The sequence below is a fragment of the Papio anubis genome, chromosome 6 (genome assembly GCF_008728515.1).
Source record: "Papio anubis isolate 15944 chromosome 6, Panubis1.0, whole genome shotgun sequence".
In the NCBI taxonomy this organism is placed as follows: domain Eukaryota; kingdom Metazoa; phylum Chordata; class Mammalia; order Primates; family Cercopithecidae; genus Papio; species Papio anubis.
Genome location: NC_044981.1, coordinates 145,039,038 through 145,054,187, shown reverse-complemented (window position 1 = coordinate 145,054,187; position 15,150 = coordinate 145,039,038). Strand labels below are relative to the sequence as shown.

The 15,150-nt window shown below is 37.8% G+C and overlaps 1 protein-coding gene across 2 annotated transcripts in view; it reads left to right on the top strand.

Annotated features, from left to right (window-relative positions):
* The window catches only part of SLC35F1 (solute carrier family 35 member F1), a 398,228-nt gene that overhangs the window by 243,878 nt on the left and 139,200 nt on the right, over positions 1–15,150 (top strand). The gene's annotated exons all lie outside the window — the stretch shown is intronic.

Genomic DNA, 15,150 nt, shown 5'->3' with positions numbered 1-15,150 from the left:
AATGACCATATTCCAGCATATATGTTCTCCTTCGCTTGGTCCTGGATGCCAGAGTAGGCACAAGTGTAATTCATGGAAGGATCAGAAATAAAAGAGCCATTTTAGATGTTTTCTTACCACTACAGTGGCCACTGTGAGAGAACTCACTAGCCCACGACTAATTCCTAAATGGGCAAGCTCAGAGGCCCCTCCCCCAGGGTATAGAGTCAGAGATTTTCTGTCTGAGAAAGCTAAGCCAAGAGGAACAATAGGAACCCCAAATCTTTGTTCAGAAGGAGCCAGAGCCACCCTTGGACTTTTAGGCACAACTGCACCCAAATGGTCCAAGCTATGAGAGATTAGAAGGGGAAGGGAGGGTTGGCAAAGGAAGAACTGGAGAAAACAATTTCCTAGGCCAGTGCTTGTTCTAGAGTTTTCATCAGGACTGAGAAACCTTAAGGCAGAATTACTTCCCACCCTTTCTCTCCCCTTGTTTGTGTGTGTGTGTTTTCTACCTCTTCTCACATTTCCTCTCTTCACCCCTTTTCCTTCTCACACAGCCTTAAATAATAGACGAATGGGGAAAAATGGGAAGAAAAACATTCCTACTCCTTTGAGTGACACAGAACTTTTATTACAAATCCAGACATTGCAGAGAAGATCCAGATTCTGCTTAAATCGTGTCTGGAGTAAAACACTCCCGTTACTATTCTTTGCTCAAGAAAAGGCTGAAAGCACTAGGGTACCAATCAAAATAAAGCATGCTATAAATGAATGCATTGTAAACTGCAATCAACTGAATACACATACAGAAAGCAATGCAGCTCCGAAGCAGCTGGGAGCACCCAATTTCCATTTGGCCTGCTGACCGAGGTACGTGCCAGCTGCACAAGGTGAGGAAAAAGAAGTGTGATTTGGCCAAAGCCAGGACAGGATGGCATTCCTGCCCCTGATAACTTCCAGCAAGGAATCAATTTTGAGCACAGGAACCATAGATACTTTGGAAGACCCCATCATTACAACAGTAGAAATCTTCAGATACATTACCAGAGGGAAAATTGAGTGACTGTTTATAACCAGAATTCCAAATCTCCACCAATTATTTGGAATAATCAATGAACAACACATCCCTGTTAAGGCCATCACAATGGAAATAAGAACTGTATCAGTGGAGATCTGGCCTTACTAATGAACTACTCCAAAGACAAGAACTATCCTTAGATGAGGTCACTAAAAGAAATTGTGCTCCCATTTTTAGGCAAGATAAGAATGTTCTATTTCAGAGTTGGAAAATAAAATCAGGGTGAGGAGAGGAAAAAACTTTAAAAATAATGCAAGATTAAAAAAAAAAAAAAAGAGTTGCAAAATGCTCTGAGAGAATACAATGCATTGGAGGTTACAAAGCCACTTCTGGTGGAGAAGTGGCCACTAGGGTATCATTTGAGAAGAGGAGAAGGCCACGATATCACAGATCATGGAGCTGTTGCTCAGCCATGGCTGAGCTGGAGGAGTGGGCTGCGGGCAAACTCAATGGACTACTGGGGCCTTACCAATTTCAAAGCAGCAGGTTATATACCTACAAGCAGATTTCAACTTTTGGCTTAGTGGATGTCATTTGCTGAGGTCGAAATTTCCAGCTGTGCATTGTTAAACTCAGGACAATTATAGCACAGCTTTAAACAAGCTATTGATTTTAAACTTTTGTTAGGCTAGAAGAAACTAAGATCATTCAGAAGCAAGCGAAAAACTCACCTTCTAAAAATAAAGTTAAGGAACTTGGTAAGTAACTTCTTTTCAACAGACAAATGTGTGGGCATAGCTTATGTAAGTGACATAAATGTAGAAGTCTCTGAACTGTTAAAATTGTAAGTTATTTACTACATGGAAACTTATTAAGTCTCAACCCCTGTTTTCTATTGTTTGGACCTCAGATGTGTTGAGTAATTTAGACACCCAAAAGGAAAGTCATTGGTGAATGTTTTCCTATACTGAGAGCGTCTCTTAACTGAAGGAACCAACCTGGTGCACAAGCCAAGGATGTAACTTCTCCCCAGAAGAGTTTTATACTTTTAGTTCTGCCCATGATTACTTTATATAGAACCTTCCAGAAGGCTGCAACCTGATTACGTCTTATTCAAATTTCTCTTATATAAATTTCAGTTCCTCAGTCTCTCATTTCTTTCTTCATGAATTCACTCATTCATTATTTCATTCACTATTCATTTATTCAGCAAGTGCTTTTGGAAGGCTTTCTTCATCTGTCAGTCACTGTACTATGAGGTGCGAAGGATCCCTGAGTAAAGATGATCTCCCTTCTCCTACCCCTCCAAGTTCACAGATAAGAGGAGGAGAGTGACAAGTAAAGAGTCCCTGTAACTGCAAGAGTACAAATCTGAGGGCCAACTTTTCCCTTATCTTCACCAAACTTTCATTGCAAAAGCATTGACAGTCATGCCTCACTTAATACAGGGATATGTTTTGAGAAATGGCGTCTTTAGGTGATTTCGTCATTGTGCAAACATCATAGAGTGTACTTACACAAACCTAGACGGTATAGCCTACTGCACACCTGGGCTACATGGTTAGCCTATATGGTAGAGCCTATTGCTCCTGGGGTACAAACTTGTACAGCATGTTACTTACTGTACCAAATACTGTAGACTATTGTAACACAATAATGAGTATATATTTGTGTATCTAAATATACTAAAGGTACAGTAAAAATATGGTATAAAAATAAAAAGTGCTGCAACTATATAGAGCAGTTACTATGAATGGTGCTTGCAAGGCTGGAAATTGCTCTGGCTGAGTGAATGTGAAGGCCTAAGACATTACTATATCCTGCTGTAGATTTTATAAACACTGTGCACTTAGATTACACTAAACTTATTTAAAAATTAAGTAATTTCATTATGATGTTATGATAGCTATGACATCACTAGGCAGTAGGAATTTCTCAGTTCCATTAACATTTTGTAGGACCACCATTGTATACACAGTCAGTTGTTGACCAAAACATCGTTATAAGGCACATAACTGAAACTCTCTGTCATCCACTTCACCACTCCTCTCTCCATCCAGCTCCAGTCCTGTCTTCCCCACTTATTCACAGCAGGATAATTCATTATAACCACTAGAATCAATAGTTTGCTGTTTCATGGCCTCCCCTTAGCTTTTCTTCAGTGGTTCACATGCAAAGGGACTTTGTGCAAACGGACCCTGACTTTGCATTAAGAAGAGCAGCTTCTGTTCTTCCAGTCCCTGTGCTCTCTTTCCCTCACCTCTTGCCCCAGCTATCTCTCTTGGAGAATACCGCACAGACATCATCCACTTCCTTTATTTAGACTTAGTTGTGGCAGCTTCTTGGTTGCTGGGCTTCTATGAACTAGACCCATAGGCTATTTTGATAACTATAATATTCCCCCCTTATTCTCAGGGAATACATCCCAAGACCCCCAGTGGATGCCTAAAACAGCATATAGTAGAGAACCTTATGTATATATTATGTTTTTTCCTATACATACATGAATACCTGTGATAAAGCTTTACTTATAAATTAGGCACGGCAACAAAAATAACATAAAATAGAACAATTATAACAATATACTGTAATAAAAGTTATGTGAATATGGTCTTTCTCTCTCAAAATACCTTATTGTAGTGTACTCAGTTATTTTCAGACGGTGGTTAACGATGGATAACTGAAACCGTGGAAAGTGAAAGTGCAGATGGAGGATATGAGTGACTTATAAGACTCTTAACTGTCTCCTCTTCCTTTACGAGCAGTTATATATAGGTCCATGGTCTACAGCAAGTGACTTCAGACCCAAGTGACCTCTCTATGTAGTGGCAAACTGGCTTTACTCCTTTTCCTGGTGATTTGGGAATATACCTTCAGCCCTTGCTGGTATACTGAATTTAAACTCTTTTGAAATGTCTAACAAGCCCCATAAAATATTAGAAACCACAATAATCTTATGTTATAAAGTGACCAAGTGAAAACACAATGGAAGATATCAGAGTTCACTGGCTTTATCCCAGTATCTGACAGAGAACAAAGATATACAACCACTCACTGGGACTGTTAGCATCTGCAGAGGGGCAGGAAGAGAGAGAAAAATATCAATTTTTTAACCAACTAGCTCATCTCATTTTCTGAGTATGCCACATGCTCCATTCAGCAAATGTTATTCACATCTTTCAGAGTATTCGATTACCATTTTGTAGTATTCTAGAGGAGTAAATTAATGGTGTCTCTGATTGCAACATCACAATATGCACAATTTCCACTCATCCTAATGTGTTTTCAGAAAGTATCACAGGTAAATATCCAACTAAATGTAGCAATGATCATTCCTTTGAAGAAAACATTATTGTGTCCTATTAATCTTATACCAAAATGTATGAGCAAAATCTATTCATGGCTTCACCTGCAAAACATAAAGGGAATTTTCCCCTAGTGAAGGTCTCTACAACCTCACCACAAATATCTCTCATATATCTATGCAGCCTCTCATGGCTAACATTTAAGCAAACTCAACAAACAAACTTAAAGAACTCACATTATCTCTGGGGTTGGAGATTAATTTGGTTGAAGAATATATTGACTGAATGCATAGTTGTCTTCAGTTAAATTTCATGATGATCTATTGAGCGGTGTTCCCAACACTATGAGACCCTTACAGATGCCCTCTCTCCATCCACATCAGCTCTATCACTGCCCCCAGCCAAGCCACCCATCGCCTCTTACCTGGACTGCTGCTACCACCTTTGAACTGCTTTCTGTCTCTGATAACCCGCGCCACCTTCATCCCGATAATCTCTCTTTTAAAACATTATAGGCACTGGATGACCATGTAAACCTTTCATCATTTATGATATAAATTGAAATCAGGATTTTCAAAAAACGGGAGGAATTGGTTAATAAAAAGTGACTATTTTTCATATCTATTGAAATCAAATCAACATGTACTTCTGTGCTTTATACTGTGAGCCAAAATAAGATCTTTTAATAAGGATTCAAAGCAACTCAAAATCAAGGTACTAGGATGTTGCTATACTTGCTTTCTAATTAGCCTGTCTAGTTGAGGAAAGGAGGCCAAAGATGCACTATGCTAATTTTTCTTCTTTGAGCAGAGTGTCTTCTAAAATGCAAGCCAAGTTGCCTTGGATTTCGGAGTGGGAGACTTTGTTGCTAATGTAAAAAAGCAAATAAACTTAATATTTCAGGCACAAATTTTATAACAAATAATTTTGATTGATATTGCACTCTATATTCAGCATTTTTGCTAAACTCAAAGAACTCCATTCATCTCTTACTATCTAGAACTTCCAATTAAAATCAATCCAATTTGATTGAGAGTTAAAATAAATGGAAAGATCTCCTTAATAAGGAATCTTTGAATCAAATATATTTGTTGGACTGCTTCTAAGGCACATGCCCACTTTATAGAATAGATATAACATGCTAATGTGTCCACTTGCTATTATGTTTACATGCTAAATTCTACAAAGAAGCCATGGAGAGCCAAGAGACTGTGAGGCTATATGTGAGGTGATAACATTAAAACCATTTTCTTTTTATTTTTCTTTGAGACAGGATATGGCCCTGTTGCCCAGACTGGAGTGCAGTGGTGCAGTCTGGGCTCACTGCAACCTTTGTCTCCTGGGCTCAAGCCATTCTTCTGCCTCAGCCTCTCAAGTAGCTGGGACTATAGGTGTGCACCACCATGCCCAGCTAATTTTTGTATTTTTTTATACAGACAGGGTTTCACCATGTTACTCAGGCTGGTCTCAAACTCCTGAGCTCAAGTGATCCACCTGCCTTGACCTCCCAAAGTGCTGAAATTACAGGTATGACCCAGCCGCACATGACCTCATTTTTTAAGTTTACTTTTATCTTTTAAATTACCCAAGTAAGACATGAGTATAAACATTAAGTGTTTATGTAAATATAAACATTTCAAATATAGACATAAATATAGTTTGTTTAAAGTAATAGTTTGTCTCGTCTACCATAAATCCCATTCTCCAAAGGGAATCTTTGTTAAATTTTGTTATTTATCTTTCATGGTATGTTTCTGTGCATATGCATTTATATACATAATTATCATGTGTTTTTGTGTAAATGCTAGAAACTAAACAAGTTGTTCTGCAGCTTGCTTTTTTATTTTTTCTTCTTTTCTCTTTTTCTCTTTTGGAAACAGGATTTCGCTCTATCACCCAGGCTGGAGTGCAATGGCTTGATCATGGCTCACTGTACCCTTGACCTTCTGGGCTCAATAGATCCTCCTACCTTAGTCTCCCAAGAAACTGGAACTACAGGTTCATGCCACTATGCCCTGATAATTTTTTTATTTTGTGTAGAGACAATGGAGTTTTGCCATATTGGCTAGGCTGGTCTTGAACTCCAGAGCTCAAGCAATCTACCCACCTTGGCCTCCCAAAGTGCTGGGATTGCAGGTGTGAGCTACCATGCCCAGCCTGCAGCTTACTTTTTTCACTTTAGTTGTTGTGATAATATTGATAAGCCCACAGTTAGTGGTCATACAAATCGTTTCCAATTTTGAATTATTCCATCCTTTTTTATAGAAAACATATTTATAGGTATATCTTTGTATACATGTGAGTGTATCTTGTTTACATTTCTTTTTCTTTCTTTTTTTTTTTTTTTTTTTTTTGAGACAGAGTCTTGCTCTGTTGCCCAGGCTGGAGTGCAGTGGTGCGATCTCGGCTCACTGCAAGCTCCACCTCCCAGGTTCACGCCATTCTCCTGCCTCAGCCTCCCGAGTAGCTGGGACTACAGGTGCCCGCCACCACGCCTGGCTAATTTTTTTTGTATTTTTAGTAGAGACGGGGTTTCACCGTTTTTCTTAGCCAGGATAGTCTCGATCTCCTGACCTCATGATCCGCCCACCTCGGCCTCCCAAAGTGCTGGGATTACAGGCTTGAGCCACTGCGCCCGGCCTCTTGTTTACATTTCTAAAAATAAATGCTGAGTCAATGGGCATTCTAAACATTAATAAAAATTCCCCTTAACAGTCCTTCCCCAAAAAGAACATTACCAATTCAAAAGCCTATTCGTGGTATTCAAGAGTACCTATTGCCCCACTTAACTGTCACCACTGAATATTATCGGTAATTTTCTGGTCAGTCTGAAAGGCAAAAAGTATTTTATTGTTTTATATTTCATTTCCTTAATTACCAGTAAACTGAGCTTCCTTTTATATGTTTATTGGCAACAGGAAATAACTTTTAAGTCCTAAAGTAAAAATGTGAAATCATAATGATCTTAGTGTAAGAGTGTGTCCCAGTTGACTCTTTTTCTTCTTTCTTTCACATAGTCTCTTGTTTTCATCTTCTCATGAATTAGTGCAAAAAAAGGGAAAACAAATGAGCCCTGTGATACCTTCCTCTGGAAGAATGCCACTGCCAGAGCACTGGATAATAATATAGGAATTTATACCATCCATAAACCTTTTATAGTAGTATAATTAGTAGGGCTATTAATACTACCCAAGCCTGGCTTTCTTTATTGCTGTAAACACAGCTTGCGATCACATAAATGACATCAGTAATAATCCTTTAGGGCATCATGTAAGCCAGAGTACTCGAGTCAGTTTAGCTAAGGTTTAATCAGAATCTCCATTCAAAACAAACAAACAAACAAACAAAAAAACCGATTCTTTTTGCTTAGAAAGCAGAGTATGAGGGATAACCCTTGGACATCTTCCAACATTTGGATTTTGGATCCCATAGTAGGTTTGCTGGTGTTGAATGGGAAGAGTGGATTAGAGACATAGAGGAATTTAACCACTATCGGTGCAAGGTTATGCCCTTCAGCTAAATGTATCCTGCCTTTTTCTATAACCTAATGTCACTTACATATGGTTTTCTGCAGTCTTGTGACATTTTTATTAATGTTTCATCCAAAAAAATGAAGCGAACTTAATATATATGCTTCCTGTCTCTTTAAAAAATAATGAAAGTTATATAGAAGTAGGTTCCAGAAATCCCCAATCTGTGTAAATTAGCAGCATGCTCTAGATGACTGCTGTGTGAATCAAGACAGTAAAATTACGTTCAAGTATAGTCTCTACTGTGGTTTATGTTCTTTCCTTAAGCAGGCCACCTTAATATCTCTGTGGCTCAGATTTCCTGGCTCAAAAAAATGGGGATGTCTGTCAAATAAAAAGTATTTATTAATGTATTTATATGCTTGGAGATATGAATTTGTAATTGTGGTTGTTTCATTAAAATGTTAATCTATCTGATGATATTTGAGAGTCAGTATCCAATTGTATGTGACTTTTTTAGGGCTGGCTATTAATTTATTTAAGCCGTAGCTCTGAATAAAACTAGTATATTTCAGGATGAATAAGATTTTCTGAAGCAACAAGTGAAACTCAGTTTATTCAACTTGGATGAACATTGACAAAGAGAAGCACAAAATTAAATGAAGGAGAAGGAAATAGTGCACAGTGAATTTGTTTGTTTTTATAATCATACTGTGCACTATTTCAAGTACCATCCGAAGGAGAAAGAAAAAGATAATGAGAATATACAGCACATCATCTTTAATCCCCACAAGCATCCCATAGGTCATCTTACAGATGAGACTCAGAGAAGTTAGTTAACTTACCAAAAATTGTGTAGTGACTTCTATTTAGCATATAACAAGCCACAAAAGATCATCTCTCATTCTAACAACAAAAACAAGCCTAATAAGCTGTAAAATTACAGATTTCTGAACCCAACAGAAAGCTAAGGAGGAAAAGAAACTTAAATATACAAAACTCCAGAAAATTTCATTTGTAGAAGGAAAAATATTCACATTTATCTCATCCCTAACAGATTACAAAAAAAAAAAAAAAATGTGGCCACATATGGACTGGTGAGGCAGATTATAATTCTAAAGGACCTCAGCCACAGGGCAGGTCTATACATACCTGCAAACTCTGTTACATGGGTCTTCACCTAGTGCTGGGCATGTGATATACCACACACTGTAGGGTAATGCAGGAGAGCTAAAAGCGATCCTGCCTAAGTTTGTGAAGCCTCCCAGTGCATGGCAGCCATCCTTTGCAGATGAAGGAGAGTAGTACAAGAGATCGGAGAGAAATGAATTTAAGATACACCAGACTTTCAGCTGCCAAGCTAGGACTGGAGAACTGAGAAAAATCTTTTTGAGACATTTCAGGCATAGAAAGAGAGAGAATTCCATAGGTATAGAAATCCTGGTACAGGACTGGAGAGCAAAGAGAATTCTCAAAAGTCCAAATAACAGCGGAACTGTAAAGCAAAGAGATGTATCTAATGCTTCAGAAAGCTGGAAGCGTAGTTGTAAAGTGCAGCAATTTCCAGAACCTTACCCACCACTCAGATTCCTTGCCCTGAAGAAGAGTAAGTACTGATTCTGCTCTCAAATTATTTGAAGACAATGGTAAACTAAGTCAAGCTAAAGTTGCAAGAAAGCCCAATCCCAGTGATCAGATTGATTCTGTTTCTCGATTAACAAGCCTGACACAAGTGAAAGGGCATGGACTTGGAAGTAAATATTGCTTAGTTCAGTCTCTACTATTTTTTTATACAAAATGTGCAGATACAAGTTAAAATGACTAGACATGCAGTGAAGCAAGAAAATGTGACACATGGTCAAGAGAGAAAGTAATCAATAGAAGCAGATCCAGAGATGTCATAGATGTTAGAATTATCAGCAAATTATCAAACTTAACTATGATAAAAATCAAGTTCTAGTGGGATCAGTCAATGACATTCATAAAGACTTGGGAATTTCACTAGAGATCAGGCACCTATTTGTAAGATAGTCAAATGGGAATGCTACAAATAAAAAACATAGTAAAAGAAATGAAGAATGTAGGACTCAACAGAGGGAAAGAATCTGTGAATTAGAAGGTAGATGGGCACAAGGTATCCAACTAAAACACAATAAAAAGGAGAGGAGAGGAAGAAAGAATAGAATATCCAAGGTATATGGGATAATATTAAATGATCCAACATGCATGCAATTGGACTTCTGGAAGAAAAAGAGGGACAATGGTGCAGAATAAATATTTGAAGGGATAATAGCTGAAAAATTTCCATATTTGTTGAAACACATCAAACAGATCCAAGAAGCTCAGCAAATCCCAAGCAGAAAATATGCAAAGAAAATCACCCTTCTTTTCTATGTCAAACTTCTAAAAAACAAAAAGAAAAAGAAAACCTTGAAAGCAGCAATAAAAAAATGCATTACACAAAGGGAAAATATATACACAAAGGGAAAATATACTTCTCATCACAAACAATAGAGGCAAGAAGGCATTTTTTAAAAACATTTTTGAAGTGCTGAGGAAAAGAAAAATCAACTCTGTCATCATATAAATCTATAAACAATAAAAGTACTCTTTAAATGTGAAGACAATTAAAAGTCATACAGCTAGTAAGAAGCACAGCCAAGACTGGAACCAGAGCTACAGAAGTGGGAAGATTGCTTTCAGCCACTTTCCACCCTGCCTATACCTCATCGCATTTGTTAGGTACTGGCACAGGTCTTTGGCAATGCTAACCTTTAAATGTTTAATTTTTACAATTTGTTTTTATTGTAAAAAATAATTAATGGTCTTGTTAAAAATTCAGTCCATATAGAAGTATAGAAAGTAAAATTAAAGTAAAGTCAAAGCCTCGATTTTCCACTTCCTACAGACTCGAATTGGCAAATTAGCAATTAGGCAAGCTCCACTTTCCTTGATCTCATTTCTCAGGCTGGGATGTGAAAAGTCGTGGTGAGAATACTTGTCAAGCCTTTTCTGTTATGGAAAATCCTCACTGGCAGCAAAAATAAGAAATTCAATTCTTTGAATATGCAAATTCAGGATATCCTATTTTTATCAGTCAACAAAAATCATCAGAAACTTTGTAATCAAAACTTTTGAAATGAAACTTTCTAACCAATTTACCAAAATGCCACTAACATAATTATTTGATTTATAAAAGAAAGCAGAAAGTTTTATGTGTTTTCCTGCTACCAAGGCTATCTGATGTTATGTAAGTCCACATGCCATTACTCAGATGTTTTCAACCTTAGTTACATTAATCAGCCTCACCTTCACAAACACCACCACTGTCACAGGCATACATGGGAACACTTCCAGCAAACACGGTTGGCAATTTTAAAAGTTAACACTTTTCTGTCTGTATTCCTAGAAGCTTCTTGAGGTAGAAGATGAGAAGTCATACCTGAAGGTCAGAAGAGGAGGCTTAGTTTGACCAGGCACTTCTGCTCCACTTGAGAAAGTATCTATAGTCACTCCATTATCCATAGTTTGCTAATGTAATTTCAGACAGTCAAAGGTGAAAAATAGCTTTTCTTATTTATAGTGAGACCAATTAGCGAGAGGGGAAAAAAAAAAGTTGGTGGAGATCCTTAGAGTCACCTACTCCAACTGTGGGGTCTCCATTTCTTCAATGTTAAGTATTTTGAGCTCATTGGATTCCAGGCAAATGTATTTCATCTTTGGGGAGCTCTGACCATTAAATTTCATCCTTATAATGAGCCAAAATGTTTCCTTTCAGCTGATACTTCCGATCTTAAATCTATTTCCCTACCCCATGGAATATTAAACTGTTCTTTTATTAGATAGTCACTGAAATGTTTAGAGGCACACCCTATGCACACTTTTCTTTCCAAGTAAATATCCCCAGTCCCCTCTTCATTCTTATGACTCTCCTCTCAACAGCTTCAGTTCAGTTCATTTCCCTTTGAGACAGAAGGACTCACTTCTCTGCTGATCAGATTGGGAGGAGATTGATTAATTTCCTCCTTTCTCTTTTGTTTTTGGAGTGCAGTGGCAATCATAGCTCACTGAAGCCTCAAACCCTTGGGCTCAAACAAGCCTCCTGCCTTGGCCTCTCAAAACACTGAGATTAAAGGCATGAGCCATAGTGCTGGGCCTCCTTTTTTGCTTAAAATATTTGTTTATTTTTACTGGTCATAAAGTGTTGGTTATAGAGATTTGGGAATATACCTTTAAAATACAATGAAAAAAAATCATCTACATTCTCTCCAGAGAGATACATTTTGGTATATACATTTATGTATATATTAAACCTTTAAAAATTGTAATTATACAGTACATATTGTTTTATGACATAGCTAACATAACTAAGTCTTACAAGGTACATTCATTTTGTGTTTGCTTTTCTTTTGTTTTGTTTTGAGCTTGGGAATAAGCACATCGTTTAGCTGTGTTGGCATCTTTCCTTGGGACACTTCCCCCTTTTTTTTCTTTCTAGTGCCACATTTTTATTTATAGTTTAAATTTGTGCTTTTTTTTTATATATACTCACAGGTCACTCCACCTAAATGATCACAAATGAAAAAGGGATCGATTGATTTTCTTACATCCTCCTACATCCTTATTGCAGGAAAGCATATTACCAAGCAGCTAATTCTGTATCTTTTTCCTGATACCTGACCAGAAGTTTTTCCATGGTGTTATAAACTCACTTCTTTCTAACAATCTTTTGTATTCCTCAAAGTCACCTCAAGTCAGATTAAATCACCAAAACCTTCCCATCTTTAAGGACTGCTGCATGCTTTTTAAAGCTTTCTTGATAGGTCCTATTTTCTACGCCTATCATCGCTTTCCTTGCACATCTCCTGACTCTCTTTGATCTCTTCACACTTCCTAAAAATGTGAAACTCTAAATTAGATACTGTTAAATATGTTATAACTGACCAAACTTCATCTTTTCTGAGCAAGCCTCCCTATCCTTTTGCTATCTTAGACAAATTTTATCTTATATTTCCTCTTCTAAATCAAAACTTACTGGAGTGGCCAAGAAAGTAAAGGAGATAATCCCTCCCACATACCCTACAGTTAAGCAGTTCCCTTCCTGCTGCATGGAATAGTTGGATGCTTCATTATAAAAACTCTTAGAATGAAAAGGATGGCTTGAATTTAAGAATTTCCTCTTGAGTTTGAGGAAATGCCAGAACCTTGGACAGAGACTGATCTCTGTTCTAGTGTGGTCCGGCCTCTTCTGTGTATTGGCCTCTAAACTCCTGTTGTTGACCCTGCCATTGACTGGTTACAAATTACAGAAAATTCTTAGTTTTCTTTTAAAAAAAAAATAGTCAATATTCATAATTTAAACAGAATTTTCCTCTGCTATAGTTCCATTGTTCTAGATGGTTTTTTTTTTTTTTAAACTTACTACTGTAGATTCTAAGTCCCTTTGAACTCTTCTGAGAACTCTGAAAAATTGTCTGTCCGTACTCAGAAATGTTTCCCATTGCAGTGGTCATGTAGAACACACTGATTTTTGGCAGAAAGGAAAGGCCTGGGCTAAGTGCTGACTATAAAGCCACTCCCCATTCCTCCTTACTTCTGTACTGCCTGCCGTGGTAGTACTGGGGTGAGGTAGGTGTCAAATGATCTCATGCTCACTTTTGTGAGGTTTGGATGTTCTACTCCTACAATAGCAGCTTTCCCAATCTTGTAGCTCAAGTATCTCCCAAAACTGGAAACCACAGCTAATCAGATCTCCAGCACTGCTCTATGTCCCTTCTGTTCAAATTCCTGGGATCACTACACCACTAGATATCCACACCTCCTGGGGGTTGGTGATCTAGATTTTTTACCATCCCCCAAAGCCTGCCAACTCTTCTGTCCCTCTCACCTTCCCTACCTAGACTATTGGCCTCACTTCCTCCTCCACACCTCTCTTGTTAGAGCCCTTGTTTCTAGGGCCCAACTGTTTGCCCATGTGTGGGAAGACCCTGTGTTCCTACAGCTGTTTTTTTGAAAGAGTTTTCATATCCTTTTTACTTTTATATTCAATGCAGCTGACCATCTTATTTATAAGAATTTATTTTTAGTAAATGGTATGTCTTTAATCTTAAAAGTGAATTTTAGCATATTTTATCTTTCTAATGATACTTTTTACCTATCATTTACTTTTAAGGGGGAGGAGGGAGGAATCACAGATAGTTCAGGAAGAATCATAGAATAAGCCCAAGTACATTTTTTATTCCACAAAACCGTGGATGTGAAGAAAATTCCTTACACTGAGCCTCAGAGAAGACCCTGCTCCTACCCAGTCAACTACAGGAGACTGACAATACCTATAAAGAAACCCAGACAGCCACAGGACAGATATAAGATGTATCCCAAAGATAACTCTCTTATCTTTTTCCCAGGATATTTCGGTCCCTCTGAGAGTAGATTTGTGCACTAAAAACCCAGGTCTGTGATTGACATATAATCAGATTCACCCATGGAGGTTTAGCAACTCAGTCTCTCAAAACTAAACTTAGATAATAGCAAAACAGTTTTGAACGTTCTTCTTTAGAATATTTCTATGGGGGCCGTAACAGAAAGGTTATGTCCACATTATTAAAAATTTTAATGAAGACTTTTTAAATGCAGAATATACATGACTTAATTGATTCCTCTTCTAAATAGAGTTTAAATTAATGTTTCCTCTGAGTTAAATCTATGAATACCCCTTATACACTGAAAACTGAGCAGAAGTGACTGGAGCCAGGCTTATCTTAGGAGTTTTTGGAACAGGGGTTGGGTATGCTTCACTTTTGTATTCGTCAGGGTTCTCCACAGAAACAGAACCAATAAGAGACCATATATATAAAAAGAGAAATTGGCTCACATGATTTTGGAAGCTGAGAAGTCGCATGATCTGCCATCTGTGAGCTGGAGAACCAGGAATGCCAGTGATGTAATTCAGTTTGAGTCCGGAGGCCTGAGAACAGGATGAAAAGGAACTGTTGGTGTCAGTCCGTTCCTCCAAAAGCCTGAGAACCAGGAGTTCTGATATCCGAGGGCAGAAGATGAATGTCCCTGCTCCAGAAGAGAGAAAGATTGAATTTTCCTTTCCTCTGCCTTTTTGTTCTCTGGGTTCTCAACAGATTGGAAGTCCCTGCCCACATTGGTGAGGGAAATCTTCTTTGCTCAGTGGACTGATTCAAATGCTATTCTCTTCTGGGAACACCGTCACAGATACCTGGAAATAATGTTTTACTAGCCATCTGGGCACCTCTTAGCTAGGTCAAATTGGCACATAAAATTGACCATCACAGATTTCAATTTTTTTGTTTATATGTTGGGAGAAACTCTTCCCAGCACAGTACTCTTGGGATTGTGGAATGAA